Genomic DNA, 27,355 nt, shown 5'->3' on the forward strand with positions numbered 1-27,355 from the left:
AACCCTTTGGAATAATGAGCATTATATTTACATACTGAAGTGCAGATGATTCTTCTCTATAGTGACCTATGAAGAAATGGAATGATATTCTTTTTGAACTTAAAGAAAGCTTAGATTTTTATCTAATGTGAGCCCCTGATTTTACAAAATTGGAAACAGAGGCCCAGAGAGATAACATGATATTCTTTTTTTTTTAAGGGAACAAAAATATTTATTTAAATCTTGCTGTGGTAGGAGAAACTAAGGGAGAGAAAAAGGAAAGGAAGTTGGAAACCACTGATCCCCTAAAGGGATTAGCAGCAGCAGCAGCAGTAAAGAAGAATAGAAGGGTATGAGGGGGGGATTATACTCCCCATGTAGGCGGCTGGCCTGCCAAAGGACAATAAGTAATTCAACTGAGGAGAGGTGAGTTGGTAACATGATATTAAAGACATAGCTAGTCTGTGGCAAAGCTTTGGTATTTATCTTCTAATATCCAGTTCTAGGTTAGCAATATATCAATCCACAAGCATATGTCAGGTACCATATTAAGCCCTGGGGAAACAGTGGCAAAAACAAAATCATCCATTCTCTTTGGGAGCATACATTTTCATGGGAGGAACAACATTTATAGATATATACACAAAAGTCATATGATACAAATGCCGAGAAACTTTGGACAATGAGGCACTTGCAACTACAGGAATAGGATTTCTGGAGGCACCCAAATTGAGACATGCTATTCTGTTAAGTCAGAAGGTCTCAAAGTCTATGACTTTGCCCAACTATTCTCCCCAAACTCAAAGTGATAAGAAAATCCTTTGCTATCAATCACCTTTATAGAACTCCCCTGAGTGAGACTTTCTCTTACATCCCCTTCATTCCCTAAAACACTTCTTCTACCATCCCTAAGGGTAACAGAAAAGGACACAGATTCCTATTGCAACAGAAAATAGATGCTACCTACCCTTCCCCACCAACCCTATGCATAGGGTCAATCCTAAACTCATAGAGAATTGGGAAGGAGGAGGGTAGATGGCCTCAAGGGACAAAAATCTGTCCTTAGAGATTATCTAGTCCCTCTTCATTCTGACCACTTCATTTTGATGAAGACAATGAGGCCCAGAGAGGTTGCATGATTTGCCCAAGGTCATACAGCAAGTTAGTTGCAGATCCAGAACAGAAACTAAGTCTTGTACCTTTCAACACAATGCTCTTTCTCCAAAATGAGTAAATATTTCTTCAGCCTATTCAAATTGTTCCTAACACATTCGTTCATGAGGTCACATATCTAAAAGAAGCAATTCAGGTTTAATCAGCATAATATGGGGTGGAGAGTGGAGTAAAGGAAGGTGGGTGTAACCAGGAAAGAAGAGGGACATTCCTCTCTCAGAGAATTGAAAAATTACTTCCTAGCCATGCAAATAATGGAGGGAAGATGTATTGGATCCATTTTCTTATGATCTCTGGGTGATATTTTTGTGTATCTTTCCAGTTGGTCCTCTGCTTTCCCAATTCAACTGCTTCTTCTCCCCCCGCCACCAATATCTCATTCTGGATTCTACACATAGAGTTATGGTGGTATTTGTTCTTTGATCTGGAAAAGGACCAAAATTACATCATGATGTTGTGATCAAGATACAGTGTGAGAAAGATCAAAGAGTCTACAAGAAGTCAGGTACAAGTAATCCATATGAACATTTGGAGGAAAGATGGCTCCAAATCTGCACATCTCATATTTCTTTTGAGTTTCTGTAGATACTGTAGTTGAAAATAGAATACCCATTACTGAACAGTGTTGACAGATTGACTATCAGTTAAATGTAGAAAAGGCAACTTCATGGATTCACAGAGGAATTGGAAGGAAACTTAGAGGATCCCTCTATAACAGCCCTTCAATAAATGGTCATCAAGCCTCCAACACATGATGAGACCTAGTAGAAAAAGTTCTATATTTGGAGATCAAAGACTGGATTCAAATCCTGCTCCTGATTCTTACAACCTGTTTGACTGGAAGAAAATCATTTAACTTCCCCAGGTCTCAATTTTCTTATCTGTAAAATGGTGGGGTTGAATTTGAAAACTTCTAAGATTTCTTTTACTTTAAAGTCAATACTCCTTTGACCTCAAGAGACATCCTCTTCCACTTTGGGGCTGTTTTAATTGCTAGGAAGATTTTTCTTGTTTGAAACTAAAACTTGCAACTCTATAACTTTCTTTTGGGGGTGAGGGAGGAAGAACCCCCAAAGTTGAAGAATCAGTCTTTTTAAATTCTGCATTTCCTGTAGCATCATGATTTGTATACAAATTGTTGGCCAACTAAGAATTTATAACATTTTACACTGACAGATGGAATCCCTAATTATGTAAAAGAAATTTTCCACATGTAAGAGAACATTTATTTCGCAAATCATTGACAAAAATTCTATTACTTCAGAACTTCATATAAAACTAAATAGCATAGCCTGTGAACTATTTACCCAAGCTATTCTAGAAAACTCAAGATATTTCCTAAGGCAGCACAAAAGTTTCACATAAAGCCACCATGCAAATTAGCATGGACCCACCAGTCTAGGCATGAAAAAAATTCTGGCTACAAGCTTGAAAACATTGAAATAAACATTCAGAGTTCTTAAGTACTTTCACCCCTCCAAAAAAGATGTTTCTCAAATACTACCATTACATACCATCCAGAAAATGTATTACTGAGATTATGCGCCTGCTAAATAGTAGGTTCTTAATTAATGCTTGTTTGATTGATTAATAAAACTTATACTTGAAGGAGGGAAAGCTGATGAACAGTATACAGGCAAGTGAATATTCTGATCACTGCTTGACTTTAAATTCTGTCTGCAAAACTATATAATAAAGCAATATGATCCAGACCAGCATACAGAGTACCTGACTCTGGTAAGGAATATGACTAAATATGCCTGAACCTTATGTTCTCTGGAGTGTCTAACAAATTATTGTGGGCAGAGCTAAGCACAGCTGGAGCTGCTGGCTCCTAGTTGTCATCAAGGTGAGCTATGGCTAAAATAGCATTATGCCTGGTTTCCTAGTTTTGCATTTTACTTTTTCCTTTGATTACTATAGGATTTCTTTTTAGGAAGAAAATTGGAATGGTGAAAGGAATGCAATTTGACCACCAGGTTCAAGTCCCAGCTTTATCACTTACTATGTGACTTTGGACACTGAATCTCAGTTACCTTATCTAGAATAATGCTATTAATAAAATACCCTCTAAGGAACCTTCCTCCTCTCTATGTGCGGTCTTAAGATATACATGAAAGTTTTTCAGCACTTTAATGTCATGCCTTTCATCCACCAAGTCTTCTCTTTCCAGACTCTGTAACTTTTCTCCCTTCAACTAATAACCATAGGATCTGATCTGCACTAATTCTACCTTACCCATTATTCTTCTTTGGAAATGTTCGATTTTTTAAATATATTTCCTAAAGATGTTGAACAGATATAGATTACAACAAATATTGTCTAGGAGGGCAGAATACAATGAGTCTATGCTTCCCTAATTATGGACACTTCATGCAGGAGGAGAACATGCCACACTGTTGAGTCCCATTGAATCTGAAGTCTGATAAATAACTCAATTATTTTCTATACTCCCTAGACATGCCTATCCCAACTTTTATACTTGTACAAATATTGTGTTGAACTCTATTATTTGGTTGTCAATTCAGTTGAATCCAACTCTCTATGAACCCATATGGGGTTCATGGCAATGACACTAGAGTGGTTTGTTATTTCCTTCTCCAGTTCACTTTACAGATAAGGAAACTAAGGCAAATCAGGTTTAAATGTCTTGTTCAGGATCCCACAGCTAGGGTCTGAGGCTAAATTTGAACTCAGATCTTCTTAACTCCAGCCCAGCACTCTATCCCCTGCATCATCTAGCTGCTCTGAACACTATTATAGTACTTAATATTATATAATTATATAATAATATAGTATATTCATCTCTTTTAAATTCCTTTTAAGTAGATCATCTCATCAAGATAGTCAGTTAACCTCTTTTTTGGATATCATAGATTTATGTTATCAGTAAATTTGATGAAAACACCTTCTATACCTTCAACCACAAAACTGATGAATATTTTGAACATCATAAAGTCAAGCAAATCCTTGTGACATCGTATTAGGAAGCTCTCTCTATCCTGAGAAAAGTTCAAATCCTAGCTCTGTATGACTATGTCATTTTATTGCTATTTTAGTGAGTTGTTGCAAAGAGATTTCTGCTATATTGATGTCAATTACTATTATCATTACATAACAGCTCAATGCCTAAAGTGATCCCCATCTAGTAACTCTGGCAGACTGAATTTTCTTCTGTGTCTTGTGTGTTGTGACAAGATATGTGAGAAGAACAATACCAAAATATGCAGTTAGTTACTATGTTCATCATATGTTATAGAGTCACAGATTTGGAAAGAAATTCAGAGATCTAAGAATTCTTAATCCAGATTCCACGGTGGATCCATGGGTAGATTTCAAGGAGTCTATGAATGAGGAAAACATTAGAGCTTTATTTTCACTGTTTTAACTGAAATTTAGCACTTTCTTCAATTATTTAAAAAGCATTTTTCTAAGAGAAGATCCAAAATTTCATCAGACTTCCAAAGGGGTCTACAACATAGAAAAAGTTAGGAACCCCTGATCTAAGCCAACTTCTTTATTTTAGTGTTTAAGAAACTAAAGTCTGGAAAAGTTAAGCAACTTACCTAGTAATACACAGTGAATTAGTGGCAAAGCTAAAATTAGATTCCAGTGCTCCTAACTCCCAGCTGAGCATTCATCCCACTACACATACTATATTGTAAATAGGTTACCAGCATATTGTTCTGGGTGCCTTAGTTCTTAGCTAATAGGCCACCTTAGAGAGCCATGGAAGAAATCTTCTGATGTTCCCTAGGGCAGTCCTGAATGCAAATTCAACACACAAATAAATGACCACCTCAAGCTCTTTCCATAGTCCTCACCTGCTGTGGAGACCATGAGCCCTCAAGGTGGGGGTGGAGGGAATATAAAGTTCCCAAAATTCCTTCCCTATCCCCATCATACACACGTGCAGCTGGAAAGCAGCTCCTGGCTCTAAACGGCCCATGCTTTCAATTTCAGTTAAATACTCAAACTGTGATGTTGCTGTGGTAACAACCCAATGAGGTGTTTCTCTGGCCAGGACTCAGACTCAGGACCCAGAACTCAGCTTGAGGACAATCTCCTTGGAGCAAGAGAGAGTTTCAGTGATGACTGACCTTCCCACAGCCCACCAAGTCCCATTGCCTAGGCCTTGGAGTAACTACTGATGGCCATAACTACATACATTAGTACACATGCATATTTTGTTTACCTTTAGCCCAGTTCATTCCAACACACAAAAAACACATTCTTGAACACACACACACACACACACCCCCCAAAAAAACCCTATTTTTTTTCTGCATTCCAGCTGCCTGAGGTAAGCAGAGGAATGAATGGTTTGGGAAAAATCTCACACAGGAATAAATTTACAAGGGACAGCTGAGCGGATAAAGCCAGTCCCCGAAGAGGGGCATTACGAGGGTTTTTGGCAGGAGCCCTGCCCCTTGTGCAAAGTTGTCTAAAAAGAAAAACAGAAGGAGAGAGGGAGAGTTTTCAAGCCTTCCCCAAAATAAACCTTTCAGAATTCCTTTTAACTCCCTCTAGCATTTCAAGACAGAAGGAGGCCCATTAACCGGAGCAAATAAATTCTTACCAGGTGGACTGCCTTGGTCTTTGGCCTTGGCTCTCATATCTACTATTTCTCCTCTTTCACCTAAAATGGATGACTCAAGCCAAGACTGGTTTCCTTAATTCAATTTGTTGTCCATTTGCTAGGGATCAGTATCAGAGATGTAGAGGTGACCCAGTGAGAGTTTGGCAAATAGCTGGTGAATCTCCGCATGCTTCCATCTAAATTAGCAACTTATCTATGGGGATCATCCATGGGCCAAATAGGTTGAGGTGAAAGAGACCACTGATTACAAAACCAATGAGTGAAGCTTCAGTATAAGGTAAATACTCCAATAATTTGGGGCTCTTAGGGAAGAGTTAACCTTCATTAGCTCCTTTTTTCTTAGAAACAAATTCCTAAAAATGTGATTTGCTACCCAAGCTAATGCTCAATAGAGAACTGGACTTGGAGTCAGGAAGATGAGTTCAGATGTGGGAGTTGCTGTGGGTGTGTCCCTTACCTGAAATGAACAGCTATCTGGAGACACCTAAACAATACACGTTGTCAGGAAGAAGGTGGGCATGTCACTTAACTTCTGTCTGCCTCAGTTTTGTCATTCTAAAATAGGGATAATTATAGCTCCAACCTCTCAGTATTGTTGTTGAGCATCAAATGAGATAAAATTTCTAAAAAGCTTAGGGTAATACCTGAAGGGACATAGTTGGTATTTTTTTTTTAGGTTTTTGCAAGGCAAATGGGGTTAAGTGGCTTGCCCTAGGCCACACAGCTAGGTAATTATTAAGTGTCTGAGACCAGATCTGAACCCAGGTACTCCTGACTCCAAGGCCCATGCTTTATCCACTACACCACCTAGCCACCCCCATAGTTGGCATTTAATAAATTCTTGTTTCCTTCTTTCCATCCTGTGTCAGTTTTCTCCAAGTTCTTTGAGCCTAGGAGAGCCTATATCTTTAAGCCTAGCTAGCTGGCTTCTCCCAAAAAGATGGTGCTCCCAGTCATCAAAATAATACTTCTATTGACATGGTAATAGAGAGAAACCATGTTGGCCCCTAGCTTCTCACATGCTGGCTCTTCTTCATCAGGCAACAAATTTATTAATTGAATACTTTATGTGTGTTCAGTCTGTGTTAAATGTATGGTTGAAGGGAGAAACAGGAGAAGTAATAGGAATATATGACATCTATAAGGGATTATAGACCTAAAACTAAAAGAGACCAGACCTTAATAGCCATTTAGTACAACATCATCATTTTGCAAATGAGGAAACTGAGATTCAGAGCGATTAAATGATTTGTCCAAAGTCACAAAGGTGGTAAGTGGTAGAAGTAGTATTTAAACTCAATTAAAATTTTTGACTCCAGATCCATTTTTTTCCATTGCTTCATGCTGCCTTTAAACATTTTACATACTTCTTAAACCTAAATAGGGTAGCTAGTGGATAGAGCACAGGGTCTGGAGTCAGGAAGACTCTTCTTCCTGAGTTCAAATCTGGCTTCAAACATTACTATGTTTGAGCAAGTCACTTAACCCTGTTTGCCTCAGTTTGCTCATCTATAAAATGAGTTGGAGAAGGAAATATCAAACCACTCCAGTATCTTTTCTAAGAGAACCTCCAAATGAGGTCATGAAGTGTCAGACATGATTGAAACAACTGAACAATAACCAAAAGGAAAAAAAAACCCTAAACATTCTTAATTCCCAAAAGACTGTATCATTACTACCCACAAGGCTGGTCTGCCACTCTGGCTGTGACACCAAACTATACTGGTCAAGAAAGAGTGGCACATCTTCCTGCCCTAGTTATTTAATACCCAGACTCCTCCCTCAGCAGCAACCTTCCTCCTCAATAACTCTATGAACTAATAACCCCACAGGTGCTAAAGGTTGGAGCCCCAAGTAAAATAATGAAAACTAGAAAAAACACAGAATACTGATGACAAAGTCAGCAATCTATTAGCTTTCAATGACACCTCCTCAGTTATATTCCCAAGGTCAAAGGATTTCCTCCTTCCTTTCTCTTTTTACTTTTTTACAAGACTCTTCAAAAAGCTTTGCTAAATATATCATTAGCCATGACAGTCTTCTTTAAGAATAAAGTCTTAAAGCCATCATTTATGAGAATGACCACTTGTGTGGGCAAAGGTAAATGGGATGTATAACAGAATTAAAACATTTATTGTATACATGAATGGCTATCAAAGAGATTCTAATCTGTGCAGCTCCTTCCTACTTCAGGAGGGCAGAGCAGTTCTATGTTCATCCCTAGAATGAAAATCAGAGGGAGTTGCTGTGGGTGTGTCCCTTACCTGAAATGAACAGCTATCTGGAGACACCTAAACAATACAAGTTGTCAGGAAGAAGGTAGAGGTGGGAACTGCCTGGTCCCAGTGCTCTCAGCCTACACACCCAACCAAAAACATGCTTTTAATAAGCAGCTATTAACAAATGGACAATCGCTGCTTTATTAAATCTAAATTAAATGCATATTTGAGAACTTTAAGTGATCCTGAGGGAGGGAAGTCATCAATAATTTCTTGTTGTAACCTGTTTCTAAGGAAATGTAAGTGATCTGTTTTGCCTGGGAGAAAGTTTTGGCTTATAGAAGAAACTGAGATTCAAATAAGAGATGAACCTTACTAATTTGGAGCACCTCTGTAGAGACTGGGATTGGAAAAAAAGACACAGTGGGTGGGGTTAGTAGAGTTGCAGCTCTGAGAAGAAAATCATTGCCTTTCTAATGCTGGTGAAAGTGTCCATAGAATTTTTGTTTTTATTTGGACCACTGAGTGAATGAATGAAAAAGAATTCATTAAGTCTTTATTCTAGATCCAGTTCTATGCTATATTGGGAATACAAAACAAAATGGAGACAATAGTAATGGGATGAGTTCACATAAAGTGTGATCACAAAAGTAAATAAGATGAGATGAAACAGAGGAAGGGACAGCTATACAATAGAGAGACAAGGCTAAAACTTCTAGAGCAGGAGCTTATAGCCTTTGTGTTTGTGTGTGTGTGTGTGTGTGTGTGTGTGTGTGTGTGTGTGTGTGTGTGTGTGTGATGGATCCCCTTTAGTCATCTGGAGAAGTCTTTCTCCAAATCCCTGTCTCAGAATGTTTTTAAATACGCAGAATGAAATATATAAGATCACAAAGGGAACCAAATATTTTGAAATGGAATTATCAAAATATTTTAGAAAAGCAAGTTAATTAGGTTAAGAATTCTGTCTAAAGTGAACATCTTTCTTTTTTTTTCCTTCAGGTTTCATGGCATCAGGATTGTGTCCACCCTCTCCCTATTTTTTTGGCATTGTTCTCATCTCTTCTCTGCACTTTCTCCTCCTTTTCATAGTTTAATTTAAAATTCCTCAACTCATACAAGTTCCCATTCAATGGGATGCCAGATAGGGAGGGGAAGAAAAGCTACCTAGAGTTGAATCCAGGAACTTCTAGTTGAGCCAAGGTATTGCTAGGGAGAAATGTACACCCTTTTAGGGCAAAGAGCTGTAGGAAGAGCATCTACCAAAGGTTTTTCCTGTGGGCATTTGGCCTCCCTGACCTCTTATGAAGCAGAGCAAGAGATTTGCCAATTGGGATTTTCTTTTCAAGAAAATAAAAACGAGTCATCCTGCTTCTTCTTTTCTACCGTCATTCCCTAAAAGAAAGAGGTCCATGATGTGACTTTCTTAGAACCTTTGCCTGCTGTCAAGTCCCAGCTGGTGCCAGTTTCCAGAATGGGATTGAGCCAGGCTCAGAACTGGACTTCTGGACTCTGAAGCGGGTTCCTCCCCTGAATGTGTAATCCCTACATTGCTGCTTATCTTCCAGGGAAGATCCAGCTGTGCATAGCCACAAGGGCTTGAGGGATGATTCCCACCCTCTGTGTTGCTTTCCACACATGTGCTTCTTGAGTTCCTGCCTAAGGGAAAAACCAAACTTTCCAATGCCCTGCCCCTGCTCCCCATGAAAACAAGAGACTGAACGGATCAGGGTTTTATATAGGGACTATCATCATCATCCCCATCCTTCAACTGTAAGTCCATAGTGAAGATCTATTCACACACAGTACTATACTGGATATCCATAAGAGAATCACAGACTTTCTTATCCCTGCCCTGAAGGAGGCTACAGTCCTGTTTGCAAACTTTTTGTTTGTCCTTCATTCTAGAAAAGGTCTATGACATTGAGAAGATGATGCCTTGACTTGTGAATAAACTGGATTTAAGTGAAGCAGGACAGTGCATGATCACAAGTCTTTCTCCTGTAGATCAATCTGATTCTAATGGTTAGATATGGATAAGGGTGATTCTAGATGGCATTGGATGTAGTGGGAGATCTTTGCCTTTTTAAGCTAATGTCTTTAATAGGTCTTAGTTTGACGGAGACAATGTCCATTCAGTGATCAAGGCAGAGTAAGAAATGAGGCAAAGAATGACCTCTTACGACTAGTTAAAAGAAAAACCTATCTAAGTGGGGAAGATCCTCAAGATTTTTGCTATTTACACTCATTCTGAACTAGTAGAGTCAAACTATAACCAAATGAGGTTAGGGCTGGAGCCTCTGATAATATATGATAGCCAGAGTCAGAGCCAGAGCCAAAGCTAGAGTCAGTGATTTAGGTTTAAGGCATGGTTCTTAAAAAAAAAAAAGAAATCTAGCCCATAAATCTCAAGATATCTTGTAATGTTTAAGCAATCAAAATTTACATTCCTTGGTGTAAAGCACCCACAGGTAAGGGTCTGATTCCCTATGTAGACAGAGGGAGAAAGGGAAGAAGTAGGAGAGGAAGAAAGGAAGGAGGGAAGGAAGGGAAGAAGGAAGAAAGGGAGGAAGGAGCTGCATTGCCCAATAGGAACTGGCCAATTGAGTCCCCAGTGAAGGCTTATACAAATAAACCACAGTGGTTAGAGAGGTCAAGAAAACCTGAATTTGAATCTGACTCAGACATTTACCAGTTGCATGACTACACAAGTCACTTAACCCTGTTTACCTCGGTTCCCTCATCTGTAAAATGGTCTTGAAAAGAAAATGGCAAACCATTCCAGTATCTTTGCCAAGAAAACCCCAAATGGGTCACAAAGAGTTGGAGATGACTGAACAAAAAAACAACACTCTTCCTCTTAGTCTGATGTCATTTAAGAGACAGATTCTTAGAAGGTATAAAAAAGGACCTGACTGAGTCATATTTGGGCTCATCTATTTCTCAGAAAAACTATTCAAGGCCAGCCTCATCCTGTAATAATGATAGATTACTCTTAACTCTATGTAACCTCAATAAGAACACCAAGGTAGTGGAGTCTGGCCTTGGAATCAGGAAAATCTGAGTCTGAATCCTACCCCAGATATTTACTATCTGTGTGACTTGGGCTTTTTAGTATGTTATGATAGACTCTTGATCCCAAATGATTTTGCAATCTCCTTGGACCCCCAAATCTTCATAGCAGGAACCATCTAGTCACATCTCTCCCCTATTGGAGTTATAAAACTGATTTTTTAAAAGTTGTATTTATTCCAATTAAATATCATTAGAATCAGTACTGCACAGTGAAGAGAGAACTGACTTTGATACAGGTCTACCTAGTAATGTAGTAGAAGTCATTCTTCCATGCACACATGAAAGTTTCAGAAAAGACATCAATCTATATAGGTAAAGGGAATTTCTAAGTGGAAATTTCTTTTGTTATTGAAATTATAGATCCCTCAGTCAAAACTACCACCTCCTTCAAAATTTTCTCATTATATTTGGTTGATTTTTCTACTCTGTCAAAGTAGGTTAAAATGTCAGAGCACAGAAAGTTGGACTTAGAGTAGTGCAGTGGATAGAACACAGGCCCTGGAGTCAGGAGGACCTGAGTTCAAATTTGAACTCAGACACTTAATAATTACCTAGCTGTATGACCTTGGGCAAGACACTTAACCCCATTGCCTTGCCCTCCCCCCCGCAAAAAAAGAATGTTGGACCTGAGAGTCAGGAGTTCCTGAGTTCAAATCAAACTCAGACACTTACTATCTGTGTGAACCTGGTCAAGTCATTTAACATTTCTGTCTCAGTTTCTTAATTTGAACAATGAGAACAAAAATAACACATACTTCTAAGATTTGTTGTGAAGATAAAATGAAATAATATTTTGCAAATCTTAAAGCACAGAATAAATGCTAGTTATTATTTTGTACATGATTTCATTATCTAATGATCAGCTATGCCTTCTAGCTTTGTGTCATCTGCAAAACTGCTAAACATTCCATTTATATCATCATCTAAGTCACTGATAAAAATTGCAAAGAGTATGGGGCCTTAAACTTCACTAGGCACTTCTTTCAAATTGACATCAAGTCTTTAATAATCATTCTTTGGATATGGTATTTCATAACTCATCTAAACATACTATCACCTAAACCACATTTCTCCATCTTCCCCACAAGGATATTTAAATAAGATATTTAATAAAGTGTTTTGCCAAAAAAAAATAGGTAACCTACATCATTTTCCTGATTCACTAGCCTAAGAATTCATTTAAATAAAGTAATATTAGTATGACATCGTGTGTTCTTGATGAAACTATGCTGTCCCTAGGGAATCATAACTTCCTTTTCTACATGTTAACTTACCATCCCTTTAATTATTCATTTTAATGATTTTTCCAGGAAGAGAAATAAAGCACTTTCCAAAATTCATTCTCTCACTTCTTTGGAAGACTGGTACATTTGCCCTTCTCAGTATTGAGTAACCTTTCCTTTTCTCTGTGATGCTTCAAGATTAAAAATATTAATTAACACCAATGTTGATAAAATGATAATAATAATAATATAACAAACATTTCTTTATTGTGAGAATAATTAAATAATTTTATTGGTTTTTGAATTTTACAATTTTCCCCCCAATCTCATTACCCTCCCTCCACCTCCCACAAAAGGCAGTCTGATAGTCTTTACATTGTTTCCATGCTACATGTTGATTAAAATGGAGTGTGTTTTGGGGGACAGAGCCAAGATAGCAGTGTGAAGGCAGCATTTCTCAGGAATTTCTTCCACCCAAAACTCCAAAAGTCATCAAATTATGACTCTAGCAAAAATTTAGAGGGGTAGAATCCACAGAAAGACTGAGTGATATATTTTCCCAGTCCAAGATAACTTAGAAGTTCTGCAGCAAAGGTATGTTTCACTAGGACTGGGAGTTGAAAAAAGTCCCATTTGCAGCGCAGCCCAGGAACAGCTTGAAAGGGTGGGGAAAGAATTCTGCCACACCAGAATGAGTATGGAATGAGGAGCACCAGCTGCAGAACCTACATCAAGAATCAGGAGAAATCAGCCTTCAACTCCAGAGCACAGTCCACAGATGGTAAGGGGATCAGGGGATACTGCAGAAATTTCTCTGCTCTCCCTTGGGGCAGGACTCTGCTGTTTGCCCACACTCATATCCAGGTTGCAGTTTTGGCTTCCATTCTAAGATAGCCAAACAGGGGCTCTCCTTACAGCTCCAGGGCAAAGAGAAATGCTGTGGTCATCTGCATATCAAAGCACAGGCAAGAGAGTATAAGACTTTGGAGGAATAAAGGTCCTAGTGGGGTGTCCCTCCAAAAAACCCCAAAGCCTTGGAAGTGCTGTAAATTAGTATTGGGCCGAGGAAATGAGTAAATAATAGAAAAAGAAAAATCTGACTACAAAAAATTACTTTAGTCCCATGGAAGGTCAAAACACATACTCAGATGATGACAAAATTGAAGTTTCCATATCCAAAACCTCCAAGAGAAATAGAAAATGGGCTCAGATTATGGATGAGCTCAAAAAAGTTTTTGAAAAGTAATTAAGGGAGGTGGAGGAAAAATTGGGAGGAGAAATGAGAGTGATGCGGAAAAATCATGAAAACTAAATCAGCAGCTTGGTGAAAGAAATAAAAAAAATACTAAAGAAGATAATATGTTAAAAACCAGTTTAGGCCAAAGGGAAAAAGCAAAACAAAAGGCAAACAAGGAGAAGAATGCCTTAAAAAGCAGAATTGGCGAGGTGGAAAGGAGATTAAAAAAAGCACCCTGAAGAAAACAATTCCTTCAAATGCAGAATAGAACTGGAAACTGATGACTTTGCAAAAAATCAGGAAGAAATAAAACTCTTCCAAAAACTCCCAAAATAGAAGAAAATGTGAAATATCTCATTGGAAAAACAACCAACTTCAAAAATAGATCCAGAAAAGAGAATTTAAAAATTATTGGGCTACCTGAAAGTCATGAGCAGGAAAAGAGCCTAGACTTCATTTTTTCAAGAAATAATACAATAAAATTGCCCTGAGGTCCTAGAAGTAGAGGGTAAAATAGAAATTGAGGGAATTCACCAATCACCTCCTGAAAAAAGACCCCAGAGGAAAGACTTCCAGGAATGTTATAGCCAAATCCCAAGTCAAAGGGAAAAATACTGAAAGCTGTCAGAAAAAAAAAAAAAACAATTCAACTACTGTGGCTCTATAGTCAAGATTACACAGGATCTGGCAGCATCTACATCAAGGGCTCACAGGGATTGGAATATGATATTCCAGAAGGCCAAAGATCTTGGTTTACAACCAAGAATCAACTATCCAGCAAAACTAAATATCCTCTTTCAGGGGAAAAGATGAACTTTCATTGAAACAGGGGACTTTCCAACTTTCCTATTGAAACAAGCAGAGCTGAACATAAAGTTTGATCTCCAGGACTCATGTAAACCATGGGGGGGGGGGGTGGATGAGAAGGACTAACTATGAGAAATTTAATGATATTGAACTGTTTGTATTCTTGCATGGGAACAAGATATTGATAACTTATATCAACTTTCTCATTTATAAGAGCTGTTATAAGGAACATATATAAACAGGGCACAGGAAGGAGCTGAATATAATTGTATAAAATAGTAAAAAGATCGAGTCAATGGGTGATAAAAGAAAGTACTGGGAGGAAAGGAAAGGAAATGAAGAAGCTCAGAAATTTCACATAAGAGTCAAGAAGAAGCTTTTTCAATGGAGTGGAATGGGAGAAGGCAAGGGGAAATGAGAGAGCCTTCATTCTCATCAGAAATGGCTCAGAGAGGAAATAACATACACACTTAATAGCGTATAGAAATCTATCTTACCCTAGAGGAAAAATGAGAAGAAAGGGATGGGATAAGGGGGAATGGGGAGAGGGAAGGGGGGAATAGTTGATAGAAGAGAGGGAAGATTGTGGGAAAGGGTACTCAGATACAACACATCTTTGGACAGGACCAGGATGAAAGGAGAGAGAGAAAAAAATAGAATAAATGAGAGTGGGGAGGAATAGAATGGAGGGAAATACAGCTAGTAATAGCAACTGTGGGAAAAATGTTGAAGCAATTTCTCTGGTGGACTTATGATAAAGAAAGCAACTCACTCCAGAGACAGAGCCATTGGAATCTGAACACAGATTGAAGTACATTTTTTTTTCTCTCTGTCACTATTGTTGACATTTCTCATCTTCTTGGGGCGGGGGTTATTTTTACTCTTATACCAAAATTATTATAATAATAAAAACTAAATGAAATAAAAAATAAAAAATAAAATAAAAAAATAAAAAATTGAATGTGTTGGGAGAGAAATCATATCCTTAAGGAAAAAATAAAATATAAAAGATAGCAAAATTACATAATGAGATACCTTTTTAAAAAAAAATTAAAGGTAATAGTCTTTGGTCTTTGTTTAAACTCCACAATTCTTTGAATCAGATGATATTCTCCATCACAGATACTCTAAAATTGTCCCGGATTGTTGCATTGATAAAATGAGCAGGTCCATTAAGATTGATCATCAACCCCATGGTGCTGTTAGGGTGTACAATGTTCTTCTGGTTCTGCTCATCTCACTCACCATCACTTCATGCAAATCCTTCCAGGCTTCTCTGAATTCCCATTCCTCCTGGTTTCTAATAGAACAATAGTGTTCCATCACATACATGTGAGAGTTTTGTTTCTTCCTTTCCCTAATTCCTTCAATTTCTTTTTCTTCTCTTATTGCTGAAGCTAACATTTCTAACACAATATTGAATAGTAGTGGTGATAATGGGCATTTCTTGTTTCACCCCGATCTTATTAGGAATGCCTCTATGTTATCCCCATTGCATAAAATGCTTGTTGATGGTTTCAGATAGATATTGCTTATCATTCTAAGGAACAATCAATCCATTTATTTCTATGCTCTCTAGTATTTTTAGAAGGAATGGGTGCTGTATTTTTGTCAAAGGCTTTTTTCAGCATTTATTGATATAATCATATGATTTCTGATAGGTTTGTTATTGATATAGTTAATTAAACTAACAGTTTTCCTAATATTGAACCAACCCAGCATTCCTGGGATGAATCCTGCTTGGTCATAGTATATTATGTAATTGCTTTGCTAAGATTTTATTTAAGATTTTTACATCTATATTTATTAGGGAGATAGATCTATATTTTCCTTTCTCTGTTTTGACTCTTCCTGGTTTAGGTATCAGCATCATATTGGTGTCATAGAAAGAGTTGGGCAGAGTTCTGTCTTCACATATTTTGCCAAAGAGTTTATCTAGAATTGAAACCAATTGTTTCTTAAATGTTTAATAGAATTCACTTGTGAATCCATCTGGCCCTGGAGATTTTTTTTTCTTAGATAGTTCAATAATGACTTGTTGAATTTCTTTTTCTGAGATAGGGTTATGTAGGTATTTAATTTCCTCTTCATTTAACCTTGGCAATTTATATTTTTGCAAATATTCAACCATTTCACTTAGATTATCAAATTTATTAGCATACAGTTGGGCAAAATAATTCCATATAGTTACTTAAATTCTTAAATTTCCTCTTCATTGGTGGTGAGTTCCCTTTTTTCATTTTTGGTACTAGCAATTTGGTTTTCTACTCTCTCTCTTTTTTTAAATCAAATTAATCAGAGATTTATCAGTTTTATTGGTATTTTTCATAAAAATCAACTCTTGGTTTTATTTATTAGTTCAATAGTTTTCTTGCTTTCAATTTTATTAATTTCTACTTTAATTTCTAATTTGGTATTTAATTGAGGGTTTTAGTTTGTTCTTTCTCTATTTTTTAGTTGCAAGTTTAGTTCACTGATTTCCTCTTTCTCCAATATATATTCATATAAGCATTTAAAGATATAATATATCCCCTGACAACTGCCTTTGCTGTATGCCAATAAGTTTTAGTATGTTGTCTCATTATTATCATTACCAAAGATGAAATCATTAATTCTTTCTTTAATTTGTGGTTTGATCCACTCATTCTTTAAAATGAGGTTATTTAGTTTCTAATTAGTTTAAATCTATCTCTCTCTGGCCCATTATTGCATATTATTTTTATTGCATTATGATCTGAGAAGGATGTATTCACTGTTTCTGCCTTTCTGCATTTGATTATTAGGTTTTTATACCCTAGTACATGGTCAATTTTTGTGTAAGTACCATGTACTGCAGGAAAAAAGTATATTCCTTTCTATCCCCATTCGAATTTTTCCAAAGGTCTATCATGACTAGGTTTTCTAGCATTGTGTTCACCTCCTTAACTTCTTTCTTATTTATTTTATGGTTAGATTTAGTCTAAATCTGAAGGCAGGAGGTTGAGGTCTCCCACAAGTAGAGTTTTTCTGTCTATGTCTTCCTGTAATTCATTCAACTTCTCGTTTGAGAATTTGGATGCTATACCACTTGGTGCATACATATTTAGTATTGAAATTGCTTCATGTCTTTTAGGAGTATGTAGTTTTCTTCCTTATCTCTTTTAATGAGATTTATTTTTGTAGTTACTTTGTCTGAGATAGCTCTGATACCTCTGCTAACTCTACTTTTTTCACTTCAGCTGAAGCTAAATATATTTTGCTCCAACCTTTTACCTTTATTCTGTATGTATCTCTTTGTTTTAAAATGAGTTTCTTGTAAGCAGCATATTGTAGGATTCTGGTTTTTAATCCAGTCTGCAATTCACTTACATTTTATGGGAGAGTTCATCCCATTCACATTCAAAGTTATAATTGCTAACTCTTTATTGCCCTCTGTTTATATTTTTCCCCTTTTTCCACTTAATCTATATTTCCTAGTATTTTGTTTCTGAATACCACCACCTTCATTGTGTTTGCCCCCTTTTTAACCAACCTTCCCTCCCCTTTCTTTCCCCTTTCCCTTTGCCCCTTCTTCCTTCTGTTAGTTCCTCTTTTCCTCCCCCCTCCCCCTTTCCCCTTTTAGTACTTGAAAGGTAAGATAAGTTTCTTAACTTAACTGAGTGTGTGTATGCTGATGCTAGGCCTAATCTGATGAGAGTAAGATTCAAGTTGTTCTCAGCTCCTCCCTTCTTCCCCTCTATCGCAATAAGTCATTTGTACCTCTTTATATAATGTGATATACCCCATTCAATCTCCTCCATCCTCCTATCTCTTTACTGTCCCCCCTTTTTTAAGGAGATATTGTTTTTAAATCATTCTGTTAGAGTCATGGATAAGTTATGAGTGTACATCACTTCTGGCTAAGTCTCTGTAATAGAGTTATAATTCTCAAGAGTTATGAGCTTCTTTCTCCCAGTTAGGGATATAGCCAGTTTCATTTTATTGTATAGCAGTTTTTTTCTTTACCCTTTTTTTAACCTTTTTATGTGTCTCTTGAGTCTCCTGTTTGAAGTCCAAATTTTCTATTTAGCTCTGGTCTTTTCATCAGGAAAAGCTGGAAGTCTCCTATTTCATTAAATGTCCATCTTTTCCCCTGGAAGAGTAGGCTCAGTTTTGCTGGATAGTGGCATCTTGGCTGCTTCCCAAGTTCCCTTGTTCTTCAGAATATCACATTCTAGGACCTTTGATCTCTTAATGTTGGTGTAGTCCTGTGTAATACTTATTGTGGCTCTTTGGTATCTAAATTGTTTCTTTCTGGCTGCTTGCAGGATTTTCTATTTTATCTGATAGTTTGGGAATTTAGTCACAATATCCCTTGGAGTTTTCATTTTAGGATCTCTTTCTGGAGGAGATTGATGTATTCTTTCAATAACTATTATGCTCTATGGTTCTATGATATCAGGGCATTTTTCATCATTAAATCATGTAATATTAAGTCCAGGCCTTTTTCTCTTCAATGTTTTCAGAAATTTAAATGATTCTTAAGTTGTCTCTCTTTAGGTTGACTCTCAAGGTCAATGGTTTTGCCAATGAGATATTTTACATTTTTTTTCATTTTTTGGTTTTAACAGATTCTTGTTGTCTCATGAAGTTATTAGTTTCCACAGATTCCATTATTTTTTTTTGAGAAGAATGTTTTTTCATAGACCTTTTGCAACTCCTCTTCCAATTGGTCAATTCTATTTTTGAAGGAATTTTCCATTTTCCCAATTGAACTTTTGAGAGAATTACTTTCTTTTTGCATTTGTTCAATTGTATTTTCCAAGGATTTGTTTTCTTGTTACAAGATGCTAATTTTGCAAGATGTTAATTTTCTCTTGAGTTTCTTTTCCCAATTTTTCCAATTGATTTTTAAATTCCTTCCTGATTTCTTCTAGGAAATCTTTCTGGACTGGAGACCAATTCATATTCTCCTCAGAAGTTCTAGATCTCTCTGGGTTAGGATCTATACTTTCAAAGTAGTTTTCAATGGGTCCCCTTTCCCCTAGCCTTTCTTTATTTTCCTAGATCTTGTGTTGGGGAAAGGGCTGGCTCACAGAGGTTTGGTTTTGAAAACCCTAGAGGTTTTGCTCACTGACTTTAGTCACTCAAATGTGCTGGCCAGTAGGAGGTGCTAGAGGCTTTGCTCATTTGGTGCTGGTGGCTTTCTCTAGAGTGTTTCTAGAGTGTCTGTGACCTGGATTTGAGGCCCTCTCCCTAGGCCAGGAGGGGTTGTGGAGTACAGCTGAATATTATTATCCTTGAATAATGTGGGCTAGGCCCTGGGACAAGAATGTTAATCTCCCTATTCAGCTGAGGGAGCTCTCCTGCCCCCATCTAAGCCTGTTGGTAGTGGGTGGGGTTTTTGTTCTGGGAAGAGGACTCTATTGAAAGTATGGAGCTCAGGCCCAAGCCAATAAGGTCTACAACTCTGTGCTAAAACTCACCCTCTAACCCTGCTGGGACTCCCTAGACCTCCGCTTCTAGGGCCAAAGCCTCCGCAGCTGCGGCAGGTCCTCTGGCTTCACCCTGCCACCACCCCTGGGCTGGCTCTCTGTTCTCTGTCCCCTGTTCACCTACACTCCCCTGAGACAGATCTTGTTGGGAAATGTTCTTCTCCTAACTCTTTTTCTGGGTTTTGTTGATTTAATTTCTGGTAAGAGGTTTCTTTAATGTTATTTCTAAGGGAATGCCAGGAGACCTTAGTACAGTGCCTGGTTCTCTCCACCATCTTGACTGGAAGTCCTATAACTAATATTTCAACAGTACTTACTACATGTCAGCACCATGCTTGGTGGTTTACAAATATTATCTCATTTGATCCTCACAACCATCCTGAGAGTAGACACTATTATTATCTCCATTTTACAAATGAGGAGACTGAGGGAGTCACAGGTTAAGTGACATACAATAAAAAGTATTCTATCTTGGAGATACCTCTTTTCTGTAGTCCTTGTCTTCTTACTGGTGCATCCCTAACTGGGTTCACCATTTCTTGAGGATCCTAGACCAACCCCAATCTCACCATTGACTCTATTCCTCATTCTTCATATTTCCATATAGTCTTCATTGCAACCATGTTTTCCCATCCTCATCCCACATTTCACCAATGTTGATAAATTAATAATAATAATAATAATAATAATAACAATAACAATAATAATAATGATATAACTAACATTTCTGCAGTACCTGCTATGTGCCAGCACCATGCTTGGTGGTTTACAAATATTATCTCATTTGATCCTCACAACAATCCTGAGAAATAGACACTATCTCTCAGAGTCACTAGTTATTAAGTGTCTCAGTCTAGATTGACCGGTTGTTCTGACCTATATGTTGCCATTGGACTCCTATGACACTGGAGGAGAATGAGGCTATTGACTTTGCATAGCCCTCATTCACTTAAATTCACTTAACTTACAAGTAAAGATAAATAGATAGGCAGACAGACAGACAGATGGATAGACAAAACAGATAAAGAGAGATGATAGACATAGATGATAGATATGATAGATATAGCAATAGATGATAAAAAATAGTAAGATAAAATATATATATATATATATGTATTAGTTAGGTAAGACATCAAAATATAGATGAGAGATAAAATAGATAATAGAAATAAATTTTAGATACATACATAAATAGATCCAGTGGACTATATGGGATAGAGAATAGAAATGATTGAGAGAAATGATAGATGATTAAGAGAGGTGATAAAAGAGACATATGCTAGAATAGATTAGATTGAAATATAGATGAGATTGGATAGGTAGATAGACAGACAGACAGATAGATAGATGATGGCTGGATGTATGGTTGGATGGATAGATAGCCAGACACACACACACACACACACACACACACACACACACACACACACACACACATATATATATATATATATATATATATATATATATAATATATATATACATATATGTATATATATATGCAGAGAGAGACAGAGAGACAGAGACAGAGAAAGATAAATAGATAGATAGACAGATAGATAAATAGAATACTTATTAAGTGCTTTCTGTGTGCCAGACACTGGGCTATATACTTAGAATATAAATAAAATCAAAAAGAGCAGTCTTTCCCTTCAAGGAGCTAACATTCCAATGGAGGAAGATAGATTATAAAGGGAATGGGGGGGAAGGAAATGTGGGATGAGGATGGGGAAACATGGTTGCTGTGAAGACTATAAGGAAATATGAAGAATGAAAAATAGAGTCAATGATTAGATGAGGTTGGCCTAGGGACCCTCAAGAAATGGTGAGCCAAGTCAAGGATACACCAGTAAGAAGACAAGGGCTACAGAAAAAAAGCCATCTCCAGAGTGTTAGAGAGATCTGTATTCAAATGCTCTCTATCATGCTTCTTTTCCTCTGACTCTTAGATTTTCTAGAATGAATATTCTTTAAGCAATCTTGCCCTGCTTTACCCATCCTTTCATTTATTCTCTTGTTTTTGAAAAATTTAATATCCTTACAGAGTCATATCCTAGGCAAGTCCAATTCCACTTAGTCCCACCTATCTCTCTAATTTGTTGTATTGCATTAGAATTCCTTTTTCACTTTGCTTTTCACCTATACTTTGTGCATTTATGTCTGGCTGACTAAGACCTTGAGTTTTATTCTTAATTCCCCCTCTTGGATTTTAAGCCCTATAAAGCACTGAACATCATTATCGCTATTTTTCTTCCTATACTATAGGTACTATCCTATCTAGCTTTAGTATCTGTGGTATTGTATCTCTACATATTTAACTTTATAGATAAATACAGGTTATTTTCCCTTCCTCACCTCTTTTGATTAGATTTGAAAGCTTTTAGACAAATATACTTAGACTAGCATTCATTTGATGCACTCCTACACTGACCAAGTAGCTATTTTTCTTACGATTTAAACTAGATCCCAAAATCCAAATACTATTCTCAGACACCATCTTATTAATCAAGTTTCATTTCCTAAATTAGCCTTTCACTTCTGAATGCTTTGCCTTTAATTAGTAGCAGTGATAAAAAACATCATTTGTGACCCTTAACATCTTCAGTTTCTTGGTAAAGAATTAAAGATTCACATGAATATTTCCTAAATCTTTTTGGGTAGTATCATTTATCCCCATGTGATTTACCACAAGGGGGTAATGTTTGTCAGGGTTGACAAATTTAGAGAGGTTCTCTGACATATGCTGAGATAATAATAAACCTCTTAACTATTATTGTTGGCTGACAAACAGATGCCTCAGCACCCTTTGAAGCATAATTACCAATCACCACTATTTTTTTCTTCTTTGATTAAATAATAGAATCATAGATTTGGGACTGGAACGAACCTTATATATATTCAAATGGTACCTCTGAAACTTCATAGTCATTCCTTGGAATGCAATCAGCTGCTTTCTCTTCAAAGGATCCAACTTCATCCCTTTATGGAAGAGATTCTTATATCTTTCACTTAGCTTCAAGTGTTCGGTGGTTTTTCATCTTCCCTTCATTCTCTTGGATGTCAGACAGGCAGAACTTAGTTCAAATCTAGTCTCAGACATTCATTAATTATGTGACCGTAAGCAAATCACTTAACTTCTGTTTGCCTCAGTTTCCTCAGCTTTATAGTGGGATAATAACAGTTGCTGTTAAGATTAACTGTTCCTCCTCCTCTTTCTCTTCCTATACAAAAGTACTATATAAAGGCTTTTTCCCCTTTTCGTCCCTCTTCCTTCACAGTATTATATCCAACCACCCTCTGGCCTCCTTAAAAATAAGTCAGTATTCTTTTCTACCTCTTCACATTCTTTTTCTTTTTGCTTTTAACTTTCAGTCAATCAATTAATCAGTCAATCAGTTAATATTTATTGAGTACCTTACATATCATGTGCTATGGCAACTAGCCCTTTAATTTTTAGGGGGTTTTTCAGGTTGTTTTGTTTTGTTTTGCTTTTTTTTTTTTGCAAGGCAATGGGGTTAAGTGGCTTGCCCAAGGCCACACAACTAGGTCATTATTAAGTGTCTGAGGCCAGATTTGAACTCAGGTACTCCTGACTCCAGGGCCAGTGCTCTATCCACTGCACCACCTAGCCACCCCTCCTTCTTCAATTTTTAAAGGAATATTTCAGGAAAATAAAAGACAATCATACCTTCTCAAGAGGAAGATAAATTTTCATATGGAGTGAAGGTAGCAATGACTTGACTGTATTAGAAAAGTCTATTTAACAGTTTAAGACTTGCATATGTTTACTATAGTAAAAAGAATGAAGGCTAGATGATGGGGTCACCAAATAGAATGGTCATGAAGACACACCCACAAATATACAGTAAGTTATGTGAATTCTTTGTAAATCCAAAATTTCTCCTACTATACTATCAACCCGTCCACTACCTGACACCTAGTCCATGACTTTTCACTTGTTCCTTCAATTCCAATTGATTCAAGTGTCAATTTTTGCTTCTCAGAATCCTTTTTCTCTGACAACCATCTCCTGTTTTCAAAGGATCCTTCTAATGCTTCTGGTTCCTCTCTAGGGAAAAATCTTTTATCTGAGGTCTTTCCTCTTACCTCTTACTATACCACGAGAGACTTTTAATATGCATTATGGCATATCAAGAAGAATAGAATAAAATACATCTTGGAAGACAAAGAAATAGCAGTAAAAAATAGAGACTGGAGGGGAAGGAGAGTTACTATATCTAAGCTTTTGAGAATTAAATTGCATTTGGATAAACAAAATCCTGTGAAACATATTTTTCTCTCCATTATTTGTGTTTTATAAATCTCCTGTGGACTGAGTCCATTCTTAATGACTTTTAAATAACTCTAATTTGAAACTCTACCCAAAGAGCTATAAGACTGGCATACTCTTTGACCCAGTGATTCCACTTCTAGGTCTGTATCCCAAAGATATCCCACCCCTTTTTGTGTTGGCAAAAAATTGGAGATTAAAAGGATGCCCATCAAATAGAGAAGAACTGAATAAGTTGTGACCTATGATTATGATGGAATACTATGGTGCTATGCAGGATGATTTCAGGAAAAACCTGGGAAGACCTGTATGAAGTGATAGAAAGTGAAATGAGAAGAGCCAGGAGATCATTTTTTACAGAACAGCAAAAATGTACACTGTTCAACAGTGAATGACTTAGCTATTCTCAGTAATATAATAATATAATACAATTCCAAAGAACTTATGATGAAAAATGCTGGCCATCTCCAGGAAAAAAAACTGATAGAAGCTGAATGCAGACTGAAGCATACTTTTTAACTCTATTTTTTTGTGTCTCTTTTTCCTCTCTTTTTCTTTTTGGTCTGTGATTCTTTTTTTGCAACATGATTAATATGGCGATATGATTTGCAAAGTGCTTACCTTTTCAAGAAGGAGCATAGAGAAAGAAGAAAGGGAAATTAAAAATTATTTATAAATTATTTAAAAATTATTTATAAAATGCATGTTACAAATTGTTTTGACACATAATTGAGAAAAAATAAAAATATTTTTATAATAGCTCTCTGGCTCATTTGTGCCCATTCAGAAATCACTCTGGAGAAAATGGAATTTATCTTGTTTCTAATTATAATCTAGGTATATTTAGTTATGCTGCAAGCATCCGACTAACAAGACAATAAAAATTTGTAAAGTTATATTAAAAGACTTGTGAAGCACAACTAATATGGAAATATGTGTAACATAATTATACAATTATGAGATTTGTGAAGAAGGCCTTGCCATGTGCTAACTGTATGCTCTTGGAAATGTTACTTGATCTCAAGACTTTAGTGTCCTCAGTTGCAAAATCTATCATTTCTACCTTTACAACATTTCTCACATTTGAACACTTCTGTTCACATACACAGTTACCATCTTAGTTCAAACTCTCATTATTTCTCAGCTAAATTATTGTAACAGTTTCCTAACTGGTCTTCCTGCCTCAAGTCTCTCACCACTCTAGTCCATCCTGCAAGAATTTTTCTTCAGTGTAGATCTTACCTTGTGAGAACCTTGCGACCAAGGTAGCAAAACATCCATATGGTTACTCCCCTGTTCAATAAACTCCAGGAGCTCTCTATTACCTCTAGGATCAAAAATAAATAAACTCTTCAGTTTAGCCGTCAAAGCCCTACACAATCTAATCACAATCTATCTGCCTATCCCTGCAGCCTCACCAGATATTTCTTCCCCTTCCTCCCTCTGTTAGACATCCAAACTAGTTTTCCCACATTCAATATTCCATTTCCTGTTTCCATTATTTTGCACTGGAATGACCTCCCTCTGTCTTTGCTTCATAGATTTTTCTTCTTTAAAACATAGCTCAAGCAACATCTTCAACATGAAGCTTTTCTCCCATTCCAGCCCCCCAAACTGCTGGTGTTTTCCCTCCCAGATTATCTTGCATTTGAGTGTTTTGTATCTATGTGTATTGATTTGCTTTACATTTCTGCTATAGGCATCTATGTATGTACTTGTTACTCCCATTAGAATGCAAACTCATTTTTCATACTTGCGCTGAGTAGGAACTTAATAAATACTTGTTCATTAACAGAACTATAAAATAAGGAATTTTGTAATATAAGGCTTTCAAGGAAAGAAGTGACTTGATCAAGGCAGCTTGATCTTTAAAATAAGAATCGATACTAGGTGGCCCAGTATAAGAGCCTGGAGTCAGGAAGACCTGAGTTCAACTCTGAACTCATACACTTATCATCTATATGTAAGTCTGTTAGCTCAGTTTTCTCATCTATAAAATGAATTGGATAAAAATAATGGCAAACCACTCCAGTTTCCTTGCCACAAAAATCTAAACAGGGTCATAAAGAGTCAGGCACAAATGAAAAATTACAACAAAATAAGGAAATTGAAATAATTATCTCTGGGGTCCCTTCTGGTTTTAATCTATTTTCTAAGAACAGAGAAACAGCTATTAACTTAATAAGGTTAATAAAGGAACAGTTGTGACCTACCATCCATTTGATTTTTCTTGTCTTGCAAAATAAAATCACAATACTGATGAAGTCCTATTAGAATGAGTGGAGTTGAGGACTTTGTGGGAAAGCATTGCTAGTCTCTCCATTAACTTTCTCTTCTTTGGAATACTACCTTAATTGCTAGTTCTGGGGTTCACGTACTCATTATATATCATATCTTTATCAGCACCTAGGTCTTTGAATGCAGCATTCAACATGGCACTGCCATCTCATCATGGTTTCCACAGCTCCCAAATTGGCTCAGGAATCCTTGATGTTCACCCAGAAGTCACTGTTTTTGTTGTTGACACTTCTCTTCCCTTTTACTACCCTAACCCAGTGGCCCCTTTTCCCCAGAGATATGCTCTTCCTCCAGAAGTCCCTGGTCAAGCTTTTTTTATTTTTAAAAAAATAAATATGTATACTCAAAGAATTTTCTTCTATCCCATGCATGGGAGGAGCAAAAGAGCCAAATCCCCTTTGAACTGCTCAGATTCTTTGAGCATGAGTCCTCTCTGGGTACATCTACTACCAAAGTCTGCATTTTTCTTCTGTAGACAAAAGTTCAATTCGATTTTCACCAAATCAACAAACATTTATGAGGCATCTTCTATTATAATGCCCTATTAGGTCTAGTACTACCATGATAGATACTATTGCTTTTAAGGAGCTTGTTATCTCCAGTTAGGAAATGATTAAAGACATCATAGAAGATGTGACTTCTGAATGGGGCTCTAAAGGAAGGGAGGAACCTCAGCTTATGAGAATACACACATACACACACATTTATAAATATACATATATATGCATACACATATATGCAAATACACATGTTTGTGTTTTCAACTTTGAACAACACAGTGAGGAATTTATACTGCATACTTAAGGATTGAAGAATCTACAAGATTTTCAAATAGAAAAGTGACTTGATCAGGATACCTTATCAGGTAGTAGCATGAAGGATGAAGTCAAGAGGGCAGCCCAGACTAGAGGCACAAAGATGAGTTATTACAGTGGTCTATGCAAAAATAATGGAGACTTATACTTGCATTGTTAACAATGAAAATGGAGGGGCTAATGTGAGG

Source organism: Macrotis lagotis, chromosome 1 (genome assembly GCF_037893015.1).
Source record: "Macrotis lagotis isolate mMagLag1 chromosome 1, bilby.v1.9.chrom.fasta, whole genome shotgun sequence".
In the NCBI taxonomy this organism is placed as follows: Eukaryota; Metazoa; Chordata; class Mammalia; order Peramelemorphia; family Peramelidae; genus Macrotis; species Macrotis lagotis.